The sequence below is a fragment of the Gymnodraco acuticeps genome, unplaced genomic scaffold (assembly GCF_902827175.1).
Source record: "Gymnodraco acuticeps unplaced genomic scaffold, fGymAcu1.1, whole genome shotgun sequence".
In the NCBI taxonomy this organism is placed as follows: domain Eukaryota; kingdom Metazoa; phylum Chordata; class Actinopteri; order Perciformes; family Bathydraconidae; genus Gymnodraco; species Gymnodraco acuticeps.
Genome location: NW_022992351.1, coordinates 3,662,248 through 3,680,126, shown reverse-complemented (window position 1 = coordinate 3,680,126; position 17,879 = coordinate 3,662,248). Strand labels below are relative to the sequence as shown.

Below are 17,879 nucleotides of genomic sequence, written 5' to 3'. Positions count from 1 at the left end.
ACACACCTGTACACCCACTGTTATATCATTTGGAATGGAATCTAACATACTGACATGACGAATGGTGGAATGTGCTCCCCATTGAAATCAGGACCGCAGAAATCTCTTTCGACTCCACTTCGAGCATTAGAATTACTAACAAAGCACTTATACTAATAAAGGACTGGCTTACCTAAAGCCAGTTGAGTAGCACTTGAAATGTTTTAGCTCTATGAAACCTGAACTTATATGATTCTGTTTTCTTCACTTTGTATCTTCTTGGTCGAATGCACTTATTGTAAGTCGCTTTGGATAAAAGCGTCAGCTAAATGCAATGTCATGTAATGACAATAAATGTTTGAATGTTGAAAAAACGTTTCCAATAAAGTTGTTTCTGAAATATAACTTTCACTGTTGTTTTTCCTTCTACAACAGTAATGTAGGTTAAAACAAAAAGTGCATTTATGTAAACTAAACTGACATTTGGGAACCAAAAAGTGAATGTTGCAACCTATGCAGTTAAGCATTTCATATTATTGGGTCTTAATGCTGCAAGAGTGGGAAGGTAGACATAATTGCTTACACGTATAGGCTAGAAGTCATGATGGAACAACTGTATTCTATGGATTCAATTGGTTATTTTCACAGCAATAACATGTCAAGTCTGCAAACATCTTCGATGGTAGGCTACTGTTTCACAAACAACCCAATGCATAGTTGTTCGTTTTATGTTGCTATATTTTCAAATTGACAATTTACATTCAATTGTAATAAAGACACATATCTGATGCACAGTGTAGAGTTGTGTGGTTGTGTTGTGATGAGAGGGATACAGGTATTTAATAAAAACATTGATCGCTTGAGAATGGCTGGAGAAGTTGTATCACCATTTATTCGGAGCGGATCACAGCTTGCCATCTCCAGGCTGCTTTCGGGCTGTCAGTAAACAACTTGTGTTTCACATAGAGGCGGTCTGAAGGTATGGACAGCTATCAAAGCTACTATACATCACATTCAGAACGATGTACAACTGAAACTCTGACAAAAATATATTGTTTAAATGATTTATTAAAGTTCGCCATGTTTTGCACAGGCATCCCCACAGTCACCTACTTTGTCATGTTCTAGTCGTCACTGTAAGCTTCACGATATCAGCTTCTCACCCACAACCTCACATACGCGTACTGAACGTGCATCAAAGTCGTCCTATTCAGTCAGATATACCAAAAGATGAATTTGAACAACACGCGAAGCGATCGAGATGTTTCTTTCCCGGTGAGTCAACAATGGGTCCTCAAGGTACACGCCCCAATACATCTGTCGAAAATAATAGAATCTCACCAGTTGTTCGGGCCACAATTTGTTCGGTAACACCGTAAGAGCAGCGGGACCGGCTTTACAAGGTTTCGGTGAGTAATATGAGTGCAATGTGTAACGTTAATGTCAGCTAGCTAACATTAGCTAACAAGGTACACTAACGTGTTTTGTTTTAGTAACTAGTTTTCTCCTTAAGAAATTCGTGGTCTCTGTGTATGCTGTGGATAACATTAGTGTTCACAAGAACAAGGTACACTCCCGTGTTTTGTTTTAGTTGCTCTTCAGATTGAAGCGGCCAGTTTTATATCGACTATACTGTATGTGTGATCTCCTTTTTCTCGTTGTGTCATTTGACTTTATTTGCTGTGTGTAGATTCAAGGATTTTGGTTATCTAGGCACAGCTGTGTGTGACTCCCTCTGGATAGATGGTATGTGTTTTCCTAATGTAGAGAGCATTGATTAATTAATAAACTACACACTGAGTCTTGATCCTGACCAAATCCTTTTTTATTGTTGATCAAATGTTTTTCAAAAATGTATTCATACACATTTAGAAAAATACAATGTACAATCCTCTCTGAAGAACCAGCACCTTACCGTGGTAGAGAGGTTTGTGTGCCCTGATGAACCTGGGGGCTGTGTTGTCTGGAACCTTGTGTTTCTGGTAGGGTCTCCCATGGCAAATTGGTCTCAGGCAAGGGGCCAGACTAAGATTGGTTCAAAAGACCTCATGAAAGACGACACAAGAAGTGAGGATACCCGGCCCGGAGGAAGCCCGGGGTCCCCTTCTGGAGCCAGGCCCAGAAGGAGGACTCGTCGGCGAGCGTCTGGTGGCCGGGCTTGCCACGGAGCCCGGCCGGGCCCAGCCCGAAAAGGCAACGTGGGCAACACCTCCGCTTCTCCGTCCCGCGGGCCCACCACCTACGGGATACATCGATGGGGTCGGGTGCGCTGCCAGAAGGGTGGCAGTGAAAGCGGAGGGTCTCGACGGACCAGACCCGGGCGACAGAAGCTGGCTTTGGGGACGTGGAACGTCACCTCTCTGGGGGGGAAGGAGCCGGAGCTTGTGCGGGAGGTGGAGCGTTACCAGTTGGATCTGGTTGGGCTCACCTCTACGCACAGCGTCGGCTCTGGAACCTTACTTCTGGATAGGGGTTGGACTCTATTCTTCTCCGGAGTTGCTCAAGGTGTGAGGCGCCGGGCGGGTGTGGGGATACTCACAAGTCCCCGGTTAGGTGCTTCGTTGTTGGAGTTTACCCCAGTGGACGAGAGGGTCGCCTCCCTACGCCTGCGGGTTATGGGGGGGAAAACTCTGACTGTTGTGTGTGCTTATGCACCCAACAGCAGTTCAGAGTATACAGCCTTCTTGGAGACCCTGGAAAGAGTCCTGTATGGGGCTCCTGAAGGGGACTCTTTAATCTTGCTGGGAGACTTCAACGCACATGTGGGCAATGATGGAGACACTTGGAGGGGCGTGATTGGGAGGAACGGCCCCCCTGATCTGAACCGGAGTGGTGCTTTGTTACTGGACTTCTGTGCTAGTCATGGATTGGCCATAACAAACACCATGTTCGAACATAAGGATGCTCATAAGTGTACGTGGTACCAGAGCACCCTAGGCAGAAGGTCCATGATCGATTTCGTTATCGTATCATCGGACCTGAGGCCGTATGTTTTGGACACTCGGGTAAAGAGAGGGGCGGAGTTGTCAACTGATCACCATCTGGTGGTGAGTTGGGTCGAGTGGCGGGGGAAGCCTCTGGATAGACCTGGTAAGCCCAAACGTGTAGTTCGGGTGAACTGGGAACGTCTGGAGGAGGCCCAAGTTCAGGAGGCCTTCAACTCACACCTCCGGCGGAGCTTTTCGGGCATTCCTGTGGAGGTTGGGGACATTGAACCAGAGTGGTCGGTGTTCAAAGCCTCTATTGCCGAAGCCGCGGCGGGGAGCTGTGGTCTCAAGGTCCTAGGTGCCTCAAGGGGCGGTAACCCTCGAACCTCCTGGTGGACACCGGTGGTCAGGTAAGCCGTCCGACTGAAGAAGGAGGCCTTCAGGGATTTGTTATCCCGGGGGACTCCCGAGGCAGTTGCAAGGTACCGACAGGCCCGAAGGGCAGCAGCCTCATCCGTGGCCGAGGCAAAGCAGCGGGTGTGGGAGAAGTTCGGAGAAGACATGGAGAAGGACTTTCGGGCGGCACCAAAGTTGTTCTGGAAAACTGTCCGACACCTCAGGAGGGGGAAGCAGGGAACCATCCAAGCTGTGTACAGTAAGGATGGGACGTTGTTGACCTCAACTGATGGAGTGTTAGGGCGTTGGAAGGAACACTTTGAGGAACTCCTGAACCCGACAACTCCGCCCTCTATGTTAGAGGCAGAGCTGGAGTATGACGGGGGATCAACACCAATCTCCCGGGGGGAGGTCACTGAGGTCGTCAAACAACTCCACAGTGGCAAAGCCCCGGGGGTGGATGAGATCCTTCCGGAAATGCTGAAGGCTCTGGGTGTTGAGGGACTGTCATGGTTGACACGTCTCATCAACGTTGCGTGGAAGTCGGAAACAGTACCGAAGGAGTGGCAGACCGGGGTGGTGGTTCCCCTTTTAAAAAAGGGGGATCAGAGGGTGTGTGCCAATTACAGAGGCATCACACTACTCAGCCTCCCCGGGAAAGTTTACTCTAAGGTACTCGAAAGGAGGGTCAGGCCGATTGTCGAACCTCAGATTGAGGAGGAACAATGCGGATTCCGTCCTGGTCGTGGAACGACGGATCAGCTTTTTACTCTCGCAAGGATCCTGGAGGGGGCCTGGGAGTACGCTTATCCGGTCTACATGTGTTTTGTAGACTTGGAGAAGGCGTATGACCGAGTTCCCAGGGAGTTACTGTTGGAGGTGCTGCGGGAGTATGGGGTGAGGGGGTCTCTACTCAGGGCCATCCAATCTCTGTACTCCCAAAGCGAGAGCTGTGTCCGGGTCCTCGGCAGTAAGTCGGACACATTTCCGGTGAGGGTTGGCCTCCGCCAGGGCTGCGCTTTGTCACCAATCCTGTTTGTAATATACATGGATCGGATTTCGAGGCGTAGTCGTGGGGGAGGGGGTCTGCAGTTCGGTGGACTAAGGATTGCACCACTGCTTTTTGCAGATGATGTGGTTCTAATGGCTTCATCGGTCTGCGACCTTCAGCACTCACTGGATCGGTTCGCAACCGAGTGTGAAGCGGCTGGGATGAGGATCAGCACCTCCAAATCTGAGGCCATGGTTCTCAGCAGGAAACCGATGGACTGTCCACTTCAAGTAGGGAATGAGTCCTTACCCCAAGTGAAGGAGTTCAAGTATCTCGGGGTCTTGTTCTCGAGTGAGGGAACAATGGAGCGTGAGATGGGCCGGAGAATCGGAGCAGCGGGAGCGGTACTGCAGTCGCTTTACCGCACCGTTGTGACGAAAAGGGAGCTGAGCCAGAAGGCAAAGCTCTCTGTCTACCGGGCCATTTTCGTTCCTACCCTCACCTATGGTCATGAAGGATGGGTCATGACCGAAAGAACGAGATCGCGGATACAAGCGGCCGAGATGGGTTTTCTCCGCAGGGTGGCTGGTGTCTCCCTTAGGGATAAGGTGAGAAGTTCGGTCATCAGGGAGGGACTCGGAGTTGAGCTGCTCCTCCTTCGCGTCGAAAGGAGCCAGTTGAGGTGGTTCGGGCACCTAGTTAGGATGCCACCTGGGCGCCTCCCTAGGGAGGTGTTCCAGGCACGTCCAGCTGGGAAGAGACCAAGGGGTAGACCTAGGACCAGGTGGAGGGATTATATCTCTTCGCTGGCCTGGGAGCGCCTTGGGATCCCCCAGTCAGAGCTGGTTGATGTCGCCAGGGAAAAGAAAGTTTGGGGCTCTCTGCTGGAACTGCTACCCCCGCGACCCGACCACGGATAAGCGGGAGAAGATGGATGGATGGATGGACAATGTACAATCACAACCAATACAACACAAATTACAAAAAAAACAGAAAAAACAAACAATAACAACAATCAGACAAGAGGACAAAACTATGGAAAAATAAACCCTCCCACCCCCAGATCCGGACCATCCTTGTATTATTGCACATTCAATCTATTATAGCATGCTAACAAATGGTACTTACTTTATTTTTACAGATCTGCATGGGAGACGATGGCGCGATGCAGAGCGCTGTCTATGATTGTGCACGGGGGATTTACAAATGCAGCCACGCTGCAGCATTGGCAATATTTGCCATGTGGCAGATCAGCTCCACAGATGTTGAGTGCCAGTGGAGGAAGCCTGGCACTTAAAAAGTAGTCCAGCCAGTGTCTCAACTTTACCAACAGTGAGAGGAGACATACAACCCACTGGCCAGAGACATCACCAACTGTCAACTGGGGGGTTGTAAACGAGGCCGAAGGGGCAGGGTGGGAATTTCACGACGGCCACGACGGCCATGGCCGTCGTTGCCCCGCACTTTGGCCGTGATGCCCTGTGAAAAAAAATGCAATTCACGGCCAAAGTGGCCTTGGTGCCCCTGTCAAAAGTTCCAGTGTAAACAACGCTAGTAAAGTCATATTAGTGCGCGCAGTAGGATAGTCCCGTGCCTGTGGATCAGAGTGATTGCTCTGCTGTGATTGTTCCGTCAGAAATGCCTGTAGGGGCCCGACAGCCTCCTCCTCAGCCGCGGGAGCAAGACAAGCACAGGTAAGCAAGCGGACCAAGCTGTTTTGATATGATTTAACTGAAGTATGTGGTAGTATTTGAAAGGACTTAACATTTACGTGTTTATAGAAAGTACTATTGATAGGTAATTACCATTGTATTAGCCTATTTAAAGTCGACTCGTTACATTTTGTCATGAAAACTAGCGATAGCTAGCTAGTTTGGATAGCGCTAACGTCTTCCCTTCAAGGGGTCTACATCTAGTGTTGCTTCTACAAGCTAGCAGATAGCTGTCACCTTTGAATCTAGTATTTTTCTTGCTAAGCGGTTTTGATATAATACATGACTGACTTATGTGGTTTATGGCTGAACTTAACGTATACGTTAAAGAAACACTATTGCTATTCAGCCATTTGTAAAACGACTGGTGTTGACGTTAGTGCTACACTTTTCAGTCATGTTGATTGACCAGCGTAATTTAACCAAACGGCCTTTGTGCCCTGTCATGTGGCCTTTGTGCCCTGTCATGTGGCCTTTGTGCCCTTGAAAAAAATGTGAACGGGAAGGCCAAATGGCCTTGCCCCTAAAATGACGAAATTCCAAGCCTGCGAAGGGGTGAAGGCTTTTGTGGAGGCCTATCAAGTGACAGTGTTAGAATCGAGTCTGGTCTCTTTGTGAGTGAGTCGGGTGTTTTGGGAGCATCACCCGATGGACTTGTGCAGCCATCTGCCCTGCTGGAGGTGAAGTGTCCACACAGCCAGAGGAACATGACCATCACGGAGGCAGTCCAGTTACCATCCTTCTGTCTCCGTGAGGAGGGTGGGTCATATATTCTCAAGGAGAATCACCCATACTGGCACCAGGTCCAAGGGCAGCTGCACATCACAGACCGGAGTCTCTGCTACTTTGTTGTGTGGACCACGAAGGAGGCGATCATCATCCCCATCCCCAAAGACCCTGCATGGTATGGAAATCTCCTCCTCCTGGAAAAATTATACACCCAACATATGCTCCCTGTGTTGGCCAGTAGAGAGGAGGACATTTAAATAAACATACTCTTAACACCCTCGGACTCTGCGTTGTGTTTCGTATGTGTGATGGGGTGTTATGCAGGGGGGAGGAAAACAGGACACAGCAGATTGGGATTGTGGTGGAGATGCTGAGCAGTTATTTAATTGTTGCATGTAATTATTATTATACTGCATGCTTCTTAGTTATTCCATCTTTTGCTGTAACATGGATCTGTATGTAACTCTATATTTACTTGTTATCTACCACACTTCCTTCTACATCATACACCATCATTATACATGATGGTGTATATAGGATATATATATTTGTATACATATCTGTAAATTGTATAATTTTATTTAAACGTATTTTTGATCTCTCTGTCTATAAACACAAACTGAGTAAGATTGACAATAAAGTTGACTTTGAAAAATATATATATTCTTTATGAAAATAGTTGACTGTTGTCAAATGAATCCAAATGAAACGTTGGACTGAACTACAACTACGCCTTTAAATCTCTACGGACTGTTTTTCAGTGGGATGGCAAGTTCCTATCTTTAAACATTTATTCGTTTTTTCTCAGAACAGATTTGATTTTCTGAAGTTAATTTAACTTTGCCGACCATGTAAGGTCATTATTAAAAGGTACAATCAATTTGTTTAGGGTTGACTAAAATAATGAAAAACATTTCATTTGGATAATTTACTGACAGAATAAGAAACTCAATGATGCTCTACTCACCGGTTCCCTTTTTATAAAGTGAAACAGTTGAAACGATAGATTTTAGTAAACTTAAAAACAACCTTCTCCAAAAGCTATCAAGGAATATACCGAATACTTGTTTTAGAACTTTATTACATATTTTTATATAAATAGTTTGAATGATCCATAATTGACAGAAGCTTGTGTTTACACTGACCTGTTACTCATATATTAATGTCTTTGTAACTTCAGTAAACCACTACCTCACTAATTTATTTCATTCATTACGGTTCAGTAAACTAAGTGATACATGAACCAGTTGAATCATTATAATAACGTAGGATTGCAACTCTTTGAAACTGTAGGTGGCTCTTAAAAGAGCCATGTTTGGGTGTGCTGGTCTCAGGTCAGTCTAAGCCCCTCTCCGCGGATGCGGCGGGCCAGCTGGATGTCCTTGGGCATGATGGTGACCCTCTTTGCTTGGTTCATCTTACTGGGGGGCAGCTACATGGATGTCGGTGCAGTCCACAATCATTGCGCAGTTGAAGGCAGAATTAATTTATTATTGACTCCGAATGAAGCACAACTTCATGTCATACAATACAATGACTTTATTTGTAATTGTGTAAAAAAATATGAGCATTGATTAGCAAGCAGGACCTGCAGGAACAGAGAATGGTGATGGATGGAGCTGGGAAGAGAGAAGAATAAAGAAAACAGATCAACTTTATCGGATATTAAAAATTCAATTTCAAAACAAGTTGCCGCTCCTACAGTTTTATAGTATGTAAAGATGATTTCAAATGACCTATGCAAAATATCACACTCAATACATGTGTGTCTCTGGGGGGTGCATTGTGCCTTTGATGTATATAAATAATATACCATAACCAAATACTATTACGTACAGTCAGGGTCGGCGTCATGGGTGGGCATTCGCGGGCCATGCCCCCCCAAATGAGTCACTGTGCCCCCCCTAACGCAGGCCAGGCAAGCCCTGCCACTTTGTCGTTTTTTTTATTTATTTATCATATTATAAGTGAAAACGTTTCCACTAAATGTTTTTTGTGTGAAATAAATCAGAAATAAAGAATATAAATAAAAAAACACAGCCTGAGGTGTGCTCACTGGTGATTGGTGTGTTTCTTGACCAATGACCCCGGCCTTTGATTTGTTGTTATTACTTCAAAAAATGCACGCACAATTAGCAAGTCAGTGAGACGAAGCTATAAACTCGGACTGTCGGACATAAAGGAATAAAGTAATGGATATACGTAAATGGCTGCAAGGTGCAGCTGCTACACGGCCTCCTCCAACTCCTCCACCGACGGAAAACGAAAGGAATGAACCCAGCTCCAGCATCGCCGGCACCACCTCTGAAGAGCTGGAGCCGTGCTCTTCGACCAGCCAATATACACCACCTGCTAGCCAAGCCCATCCACCTGCTGCAGCTAACGTTAGCGCTGGAAATCAACCCATAGATGATCTTGGAACTGATTAGCCCAACCAAATTGTCTTAAAACAGTACCCTTACAGCATCCTCACTGGCAGGAGGCGTTCGTTTGTCTCTGCTTGGTATCACAACCGAGACTGGCTTGAATACAGTGTCAAGGCCGATGCTGCATTTTGTTTCTGCTGTCGGCAGTCTAGCAAAACCCGGAGAATGGATGCATTTATGTCTGTTGGTTTCCGTAACTGGAAAAATGCGGTGGAGAGAGACAAGGGATTTCATAAACATGCAAATTCAAAGGAGCATCTCTCTTGCTATGCAATGTGGAAGGAGCGAGAGAGGCGTGCCAGCACTGGAAAAGAGATTTCTACACTTGTTAACGCAGACCAACTACGAAAAAACAGGTATTATATCTCCTCTCTTATTGATGTGGTTGGATTTCTGGTGGAAAACCAGCTGCCTTTACGAGGGAAGATAGAGGCTTTTGATAACATGTCAGAGGGGGGCAGTGGCCTTTTCCTCTCCCTGCTGGACTATACGATCAAAAAAGACCCCGAATTGGCTGATGTAGTGAAATCAATCCCTCGAAACGCCACTTACACTTGTCACGAAATGCAAAATGAACTCATAAGTACACTCAGCAATGTGGTGACTGAGGCTATAGTGGAGGAAATAGGAGACTCCTTTTACACACTGAAAGTAGATGGAACCCGTGACCCCACGGGGTGTGAAAACATTTCGATTGTCATTCGATTTGTAAATGAGACATATGACGTCACAGAGCGCCTGCTGATCATATCGACAGCTGACAAAGATGATGCACAGACATTAACGGACACAGTCGTGGCAGAGCTCAACAAAGTTGGACTGGACACATCAAAGATACTAAGCCAGGTATTTGATGGGGCTGCTCTGATGTCTGGGAAACATGGTGGCGTCCAGAAGCTCCTGCAAAAGAAACTAGGTCGTGAGATTCCTTATGTACACTGTTTGAACCACCAGCTACACTTAGTTGTAGTACATGCTATGTCAGCAGAGACAGCTTTAGTGGATTTCTTTCATGTGTGCAATGCCCTCTACAAGTTCTGCAAGAAGCCCACAGTTGCTGTGCATTATAAGGGTGTGCACCTTAAACGCCTTCTGGAACAGAGATGGACAGGACATCTTGCCACTGTGTCTGTAATTATAAAATCCTTCAACGACATAACAACCCTTTTGACTGACATTAATTCTGTGATGGCCCACGGCGCAGAGATACGAATGGAAGCAACAGGCCTGCTGCGTGAGATGACTGAGCCCAGTTTCCCATTCATTGCTCAGTTAGTGCACACAGTTCTTGCCCTGCTGGACCCACCAAACAAGATTTTACAGAGAGAAAATACTGACTTGATGACAGGTTTAAGTCTCGTGGCTTGTGCAACAGCTTGTGTACGCAAACTCCGTTGTGGTGAGGAGTTTAACAAAGTGTGGGACATGGCCATGGCTGCCAGCGCTACTCCGAGACCCGAAGTGCCCAAACGGAGACGCAGAGCCAACCCGACTATGGATTGGTATGTAGTCGAGGGAACTACAGGACACAGGGATGATGACAAAACAGAACTTCAGAGACTGTACTACAGCACGATTGATTCAGTGCTTGGAGAAATGGATCAGAGATTCAGCGAGCGCAACTCGCAGCTGGCCAAATCACTTGCTGCGCTGAATCCAGAAAGCGACACATTCCTTGATGCAAAGGCTGTGAAGCACATTATGGACCTGTCGGGATCGCCTGTAATTGAGGCAGAGTACGAAGTTGCAAAACAGTTTTTCAGCATGCAAAAACAGTCACAGCCAATCGAGGGGGATTGGACTATACAGCACATCCTCTCCAATTACCACACGCACCTTAAGGCAATGCCAAGCGTAATGACTGCTTTCAAACATGCCTTAACATTTGGCGCCTCCACAGCAATGTGCGAGAATTCATTCTCCACTCTAAGGAACGTTTTTTCGGACCATAGACGTGCAATGCTCCACAAAAGAAAGGCCCAGCTGGTTCAACTTGCGTTTGAGAGAGACTTAACAAGAAAATGCACAACCGAATGGAAGAACACCATTCTCTTGAGGTTCAGCACCAGCACTCGCCGCTTGCAACTCTTCTAAAGGTAGACATGCTTTTCATTTACTTAATGATGCCAGCCCTGGCTATGTTGATGTTGAAAGATTTTGGGGTGTGTCTGCATTTATGCATGAAGAGTAGAGTATAGTCTATTTTAAATAGCCTGTTTTCGCTTTCACCTATGCGTAATGTCGCACGCGGTGCGCACAGCGCCGTGTGTGTGTGTGTGTGTGTGTGTGTGTGTGTGTGTGTGTGTGTGAGAGAGAGAGAGACATGGCTTAATGACGCACGCGGTGCGCACAGCGCTGTGTGTGTGTGTGAGAGAGAGACTTGGCTTAATGACGCACACGGTGCGCACCGCGCCGTGTGTGTGTGTGTGTGTGTGAAAGAGAGAGAGAGACTTGGCTTAATGACGCGCGCAGTGCGCACAGCATGTTGTGGAAATCAGGTTGCCAGAGCAGGTCAGTGTGCATGTTCCTCAACGTCTCAGCAGTTACAGGTGAGGTAAAGAAAATAAAAGAGAAAAAGGTCAGTAACAACACTTTAAAGTAACAACACTTTGAATAATTATCTCTTCTAACAATTTTCTCTCAATAAGCACACAACGACTGTCTTTCCAACAAACAGATTGTCATCACAATGAAACACGTCCAGAAGAATGACATGCAAAGCTCCCTGCCTGCCTTCGACTCTCCCTGAACTGCTTCCTTAGCACCCGGTGGAGGGCGCAGTAGGCTACTCTTCAAATGTTTCACGAAATACTTACCATCATGTTTGGTTACTGTTTAACATTTTGGTTTACTTCATGTAATAAAATAATAACTTCATGGTAAGGCTACTAAAAATGACAAGGCTAAGTAATGTAATGCTAACTAACGTGCTCGCTACTCGTCGCTACTAGCTAGGTAGCTAACTTGACTATGTTCCATGCACAACATGTATATTACCTATGATATTACCTGATATGTCTGATCCAGCGACTCCTGGTCCTTTCATCAGACGGGAAGCGATAGAACGAGCAAGTGGTATGATCACTTTTGTGATTACAACCTGGTACAAAGCACACAGGCATCTTGTAAAAGTGAACCAACCACTTGGAGCATTATCGCCTGTGACATCACTTACGCGACCCAGAATGGGATTTGGGATTTGTAGTCTTTGTAGTAGCGTATTTTTCATAGTCTTATATTTCAGCAGTTTTACGACAAAATGTGACTTTTTTGACATGGAAATGATTGTTTAAGATTGACAAACATCATATGTGTAGTTCGTGGCACAATTCAAACGGGATCAAAAGATACGTGTTCTCTCTCCATTGAATTCAATGTAAATGTTTCGCTTCCGGGGTCCCATGGTCCGGAAGTAGATGGGCGTGACTTCGCCTCTCCATATCTATGCTGACACCGGTCTCTACCTGACCGGAGTCACGCTGTGTGTGTCCGTCAGGAAACATGCTGTTTACAAGTAGTTCCAGCAAACATCCACTGATAAACTGCGATGTTAACAACCTCATGATAACCTCATTTCAATCGGGAGAGACGTGATGTATGAGTACATGTTTATTATCGGGACACATGATATGCGGGAATAGTGATTGACGTATTACAACAAGTAACTGTAATGATGTTTTGGTGATTAGGCCCCGGGTTTGCAGGATGATCATTCAGGAGGGAAAGAACCGCTCTGATGAACCCCCCGGGGTCTAGACACTGGTGGTGGTGATAGTAGTTCAGTCCGATCTGAAGGGAGAAGGTTTAGCTTGGCCCTGTATTTAGGAGACAGGAGGCGAAGGGGTGGAGGAGGGTTGTGCGTTGACACCTGAAATGACAACTGACAGGAAGGGGAGAGCAGATTTAAAGAGGTTAGCAGGTGCAATGATTGGCTAGCCGGGGCGTAATGCCCCTGATCACTTATTGAAATAACGTGTGACACCCGATGATGTTGTCTTCCTGATTGAACTTACGCTGAGCTACATTTCAATCGGGAGAGACGTGATGTATGAGTACATGTTTATTATCGGGACACATGATATGCGGGAATAGTGATTGACGTATTACAACAAGTAACTGTAATGATGTTTTGGCGATTAGGCCCCGGGTTTGCAGGATGATCATTCAGGAGGGAAAGAACCGCTCTGATGAACCCCCAAAAGAAGTGAAGTATGAAGTACGGAGCTGTGAGCAATCCTTACCTTGCGGCTGGCTGCGGAGATCTATGGATGAAAAGAGAGATTAACATGGGGACATGATGAGCGCCGGAATCGCTTCCGGGCTGCGGGGTTAGACATGCGCGGGCCCACTGGCCGCAACCTGCACTGCAGGGTTAACATGACGCAGACCCACTGGCCGCAACCTGCCCTCGCAGTGTTAAACCTAAGCGCGGACATGTGTCCGCAACCTGCGCCCGCAGGGTTAAATCTAAGCGCGGACCTGTGTCCGCAACCTGCGCCCGCAGGGTTAAACCTAAGCGCGGACCTGTGTCCGCAACCTGCGCCCGCAGGGTTAAACCTAAGCGCGGACCTGTGTCCGCAACCTGCGCCCGCAGGGTTAAACCTAAGCGCGGACCTGTGTCCGCAACCTGCGCCCGCAGGGTTAAACCTAAGCGCGGACCTGTGTCCGCAACCTGCGCCCGCAGGGTTAAACCTAAGCGCGGACCTGTGTCCGCAACCTGCACCCGCAGGGTTAAACCTAACCGCGGACCTGTGTCCGCAACGTGACTCGGACCCACGTTCGCAACCTGCACTTGCAGGATTAGCATACGCAGATCCGGAGTCATAGCCTGACAGATACGGAACCGTAGACACGTATACATGCTGACGTGTTACCACCACCAGTTATAGGTATATTTACCATCTTTTAGTGTTTGAGGGACCTTTGGATAGCCAGCACGGCACTGATGTCCGGGCGGATGTAGGATGTGAAGGCAGAGGAGGACCATCGTCCGAGTTGTTGCAGGGATGAGGATGAGACGCCTTGATTAGCAGCGGAGGTAGCTGCGCCTATCCTGAACGAATGCCCCGAGAATAATTGGGGCGATAAGCCGGATCTAATGAGAACTTGCTTTAAGTAATGATTGAACTGGTGTTGAGTTAAGGGAATATCCCCTGAAATAAGAAATAGTGGTGAGAGAGGATTAATGGAAGGTCTAAGATGCAGGAATTTGATCATGGATTTATAAGGGTAGAACTGGGAGTCGATGCGGGCGGCGATGACGGAGCAGCGCCGCCGCATTTGGAGTGTTTAAGATATAAGCTAAAGTGGCTAGCGTGAAAGGATATGTCAGAAGCTGACGTCTCGAATGGAATCGAATGTAAGGGAAGCTGTGGTAAATTCACCTGTCTGAGAAAGGCATAAAAGCTAGGAGAAATAGAGCGTCGAGTAGCGCATTGATATAAGGGGAGAATAACTCACTTCTAAGTTTGGAGAGCATGAGGCGTAAAGTGGAGAGTGTAATAGGGCGTCTCCGGTCTAAGACGGGGGGAGAAGTTCTAATGAGACCTTTGAGGATGAGTTTGACTGACTGTTTTGCGAACAGCTGGGAAAGCCGGGATCGGAACAGCGAACGTTAAACTGCACTCCTGCTAAGAGGCCCCGGATGCTTTTTAGATTGACTTCTTCTTTCGAGGCGTTAGATCCAGCGAGTGTGATAATAAATGTGTAGCAATAGTGGAAATCTGAGTGTGCCGCTATGTGGATGATCTCATGCAGATGTCCCCCCCAAAACGGAGGATGTGCGGTGCACGTCCTTAGTCGGGGAAAACGCGGTCGCCGTGAGGCCGACGGATGCCACGTCCAGGAAACGGGAGATGATGGCGTGCCGAAGAATATCCGCATGTAAAGTACGGTTGCCCGATGAGGAAGAGCAACTGTCGTTGAAGACGTTTATGTGGATGCACGCAGTTTGGTTAGAGGAACGTTAATACCATGAGCTTGATGTGATGCCTAGGAACTCCAGGTGTGTGACTGGGCCTATAGTTCCTCATGATTAGGAACGCTGTGCTCCTGGAGGATTCTCTTCTTCTTTCTTCTTCTCTTTTCCCAGTTGAGCGGAGTTATAGGTTAGTAATGTTGTATTTGAACACTAGATGCGTAAAGCAACGCATGAGGAGATCTCCCTGAGCAGTGGGTGATTTGAACTGGGGAGAGACAGCTATTAATATTATTTACCCGAATAGCCGGTGCACACGTAGTTTCTCCTTACTTGACTGCCGCTTAAGGCTGAAAGAGTTCCGCTGAACGATGATGGGAACTCTAAAGCGCGTCGTTAATATCTGCTTTGAAGAGCCAGCCTTGGCCTGCACACTATTAAGATTACATTATCTCCGTGCGTAGAAAGGGGGGAACATTGACCTTTGTCATCGAGATTGCCCTGAGCCTTTAACAAAACGTATTAAATAATCTGATGACAGACTGTAAACAGAATAGCTGAAATTTAACAAACTAAATAACTCAGTTACCTCTAATCATTAACCCATGTTTGTATAATGTAGTTAACTCCGTGTGTTGCTGCTAGCATACATAACACCTGACGTGGAAACGTACTCGTGAATGGGGCTACAGGGCTGATAGAAAGACGGTCGAACCCGGTGCATTTCTCCGTCTGCATTCGGTGCACTTTTGCTAAATGTTTAGACAAATTGCTCGTGCGCCCTTACATGCTAAACTCTTATTGCACTTATGGTAACAAGTATTCTCCACATCGAGACGGGTAAAGTTTAACCACACCTCGGAGCGCGTTCTCTCCGCCATCTCCGCAGTGTGCTCCGCTGCATGAAGCAGCTGCGTGTGTGTAAACTGCCCCGCCCCCTCGCACACAGACGGGGGAGAGATCTCGTCTGATCGAAAATACATCATAGACGCATTTGTTGTCTTGCATATTAGAAACGAGTTGGCGACACTCAGACTGCGATATAATGTTTTTTAGCAATAATGCATGACATATATTTATAAATGTCTCTGGTACCGATAAAAGACCAATACGTTGGAACTTAACGGCGCGTAAAACACACGTGATGACGTCACCAATGAATCGACGACTGAATGAGTTGGTAACTAATTTCGTAATCGATTAAGTCGATTAGTTGTTGCACCCCTACTGCCGAGGAGATGTGTTTGTCGCAAATCCAGCCGTTGGTGCAACGGGAAACGGAATATTCTTAGTGGAGAAGAAAGAGAGAAAAATACGATCATTGTCAATAATCATTAAATTAATATTGGGAGTGAATCCTAATTTATTTAGTATCTGGTCGTGTCATAAACAGGATAATGTGCAGCGACTTGGTCATTGAGGAAAAGAAGCCCTACGAAACGCCATTTATTTCAGGTAACACTGTGTTGGAGCTTGAAACTGCGTTAGTTACTGAGCATTGTAATGGGTAGTAATTACCCAAACTGCATTAGTAATGCAAGTAATACGTTACTGAACTCCATACTGTAACACGTTACACCCAACACTGCCTGCTGGGACTCACCTAACCCTGAACTAAAGGTAGCAATGCATAGTGTTGAACTTCCTGTCGGCTCCCAGACCGTAGTCGAGGAAACGGGGGGGGATGACTATCTGTCGTCTCCCAGGGCAGAAGCAACACGCTTCGGGTTCAATAACCCATTTATCGGAGATACTGGAGAAGGCGAGCTCTTCTTGGGAGGTCGTTGCATTTATTTAGCTCTTCTGTTTCGCAAGATCACAGACCTTCCTTTTTCTGCTGCCTCGTTATTTCTAGAAAACCTGTATCTCGCTCGCTCTACCATACCATGCCCGCGCACACGGGCACGCGCCACACCCCTCTCTTAAAGGGGTAGCGATCTCACTCTGGATGACCCAAATGTCATAACGATATACGAAACATCTCGTGAATTTGTTGCAACTGCCTCTTGCCAGCGCTACCCTGACGCCTGTTTTAGAGGTGAGGCGCAGGAGGAAGTAGCTTCAATGGGATGTAGCTTACGCCCTGCCTGCCTGCAGGAGGGGTTGTGGTTGAAGCCAATGGGTAAAGCTTCGCATGCGATGGGGACCCGTTCCGCGTGAAGCCGGAAGCGCCACATTTGAGCGGCCCTGATGCCGGTGATGCCCTCTTGAGAGACTGAAGGCGTGCGTCAATTGTTTGCGTGAAGTAGCCCATTTCCATTAGCCGGAGGAACTTCCGTGGAGCCCGATTTCCTTGTCTTTTCCTCCCGCGTCCGGGTTTGCGGGGCGGCCGGCTGAAACCGCTAGCCGACTGGGGGACGCCGCTTGTAGCTTAATCCGCAAGACTGCGGAGCTGATGAATAATGCCTGGAGCTGGGGCGAAGCCCTGCTGCTGCTTGTGCGTTGACACCTGAAATGACAACTGACAGGAAGGGGAGAGCAGATTTAAAGAGGTTAGCAGGTGCAATGATTGGCTAGCCGGGGCGTAATGCCCCTGATCACTTATTGAAATAACGTGTGACACCCGATGATGTTGTCTTCCTGATTGAACTTACGCTGAGCTACATATGTTTTTAACTTAGGATCATACCTGTGTTTAGTCTAGAAAAAGGTAAATCTGTGCATTTTATTATAAAGTTGTGTATATTTACAGACCGTTGCAAAAACTAAGAAGCTTATAAACATCAGGTTTAAAACTAAAAGAGCTTTGAAACACAATGAAAGATGTTTGGAGTTTTATTTGAGTTATTCATTTAAACTTTT

At 47.0% G+C, this 17,879-nt stretch overlaps 2 long non-coding RNA genes across 2 annotated transcripts; both read right to left on the bottom strand.

Moving 5' to 3' along the window:
• Nucleotides 1-12,756: 12,756 nt before the first annotated feature.
• LOC117541764 lies at nt 12,757-17,678 on the bottom strand. Its single transcript, XR_004568342.1, has 2 exons — nt 17,527-17,678; nt 12,757-13,028 (listed from the first exon to the last, which is right to left on the bottom strand). It is a non-coding gene; the product is annotated as an uncharacterized LOC117541764 (long non-coding RNA).
• LOC117541765 lies at nt 13,206-13,743 on the bottom strand. The gene is made up of 2 exons (XR_004568343.1): nt 13,653-13,743; nt 13,206-13,607 (listed from the first exon to the last, which is right to left on the bottom strand). It is a non-coding gene; the product is annotated as an uncharacterized LOC117541765 (long non-coding RNA).
• Nucleotides 17,679-17,879: the final 201 nt, after the last annotated feature.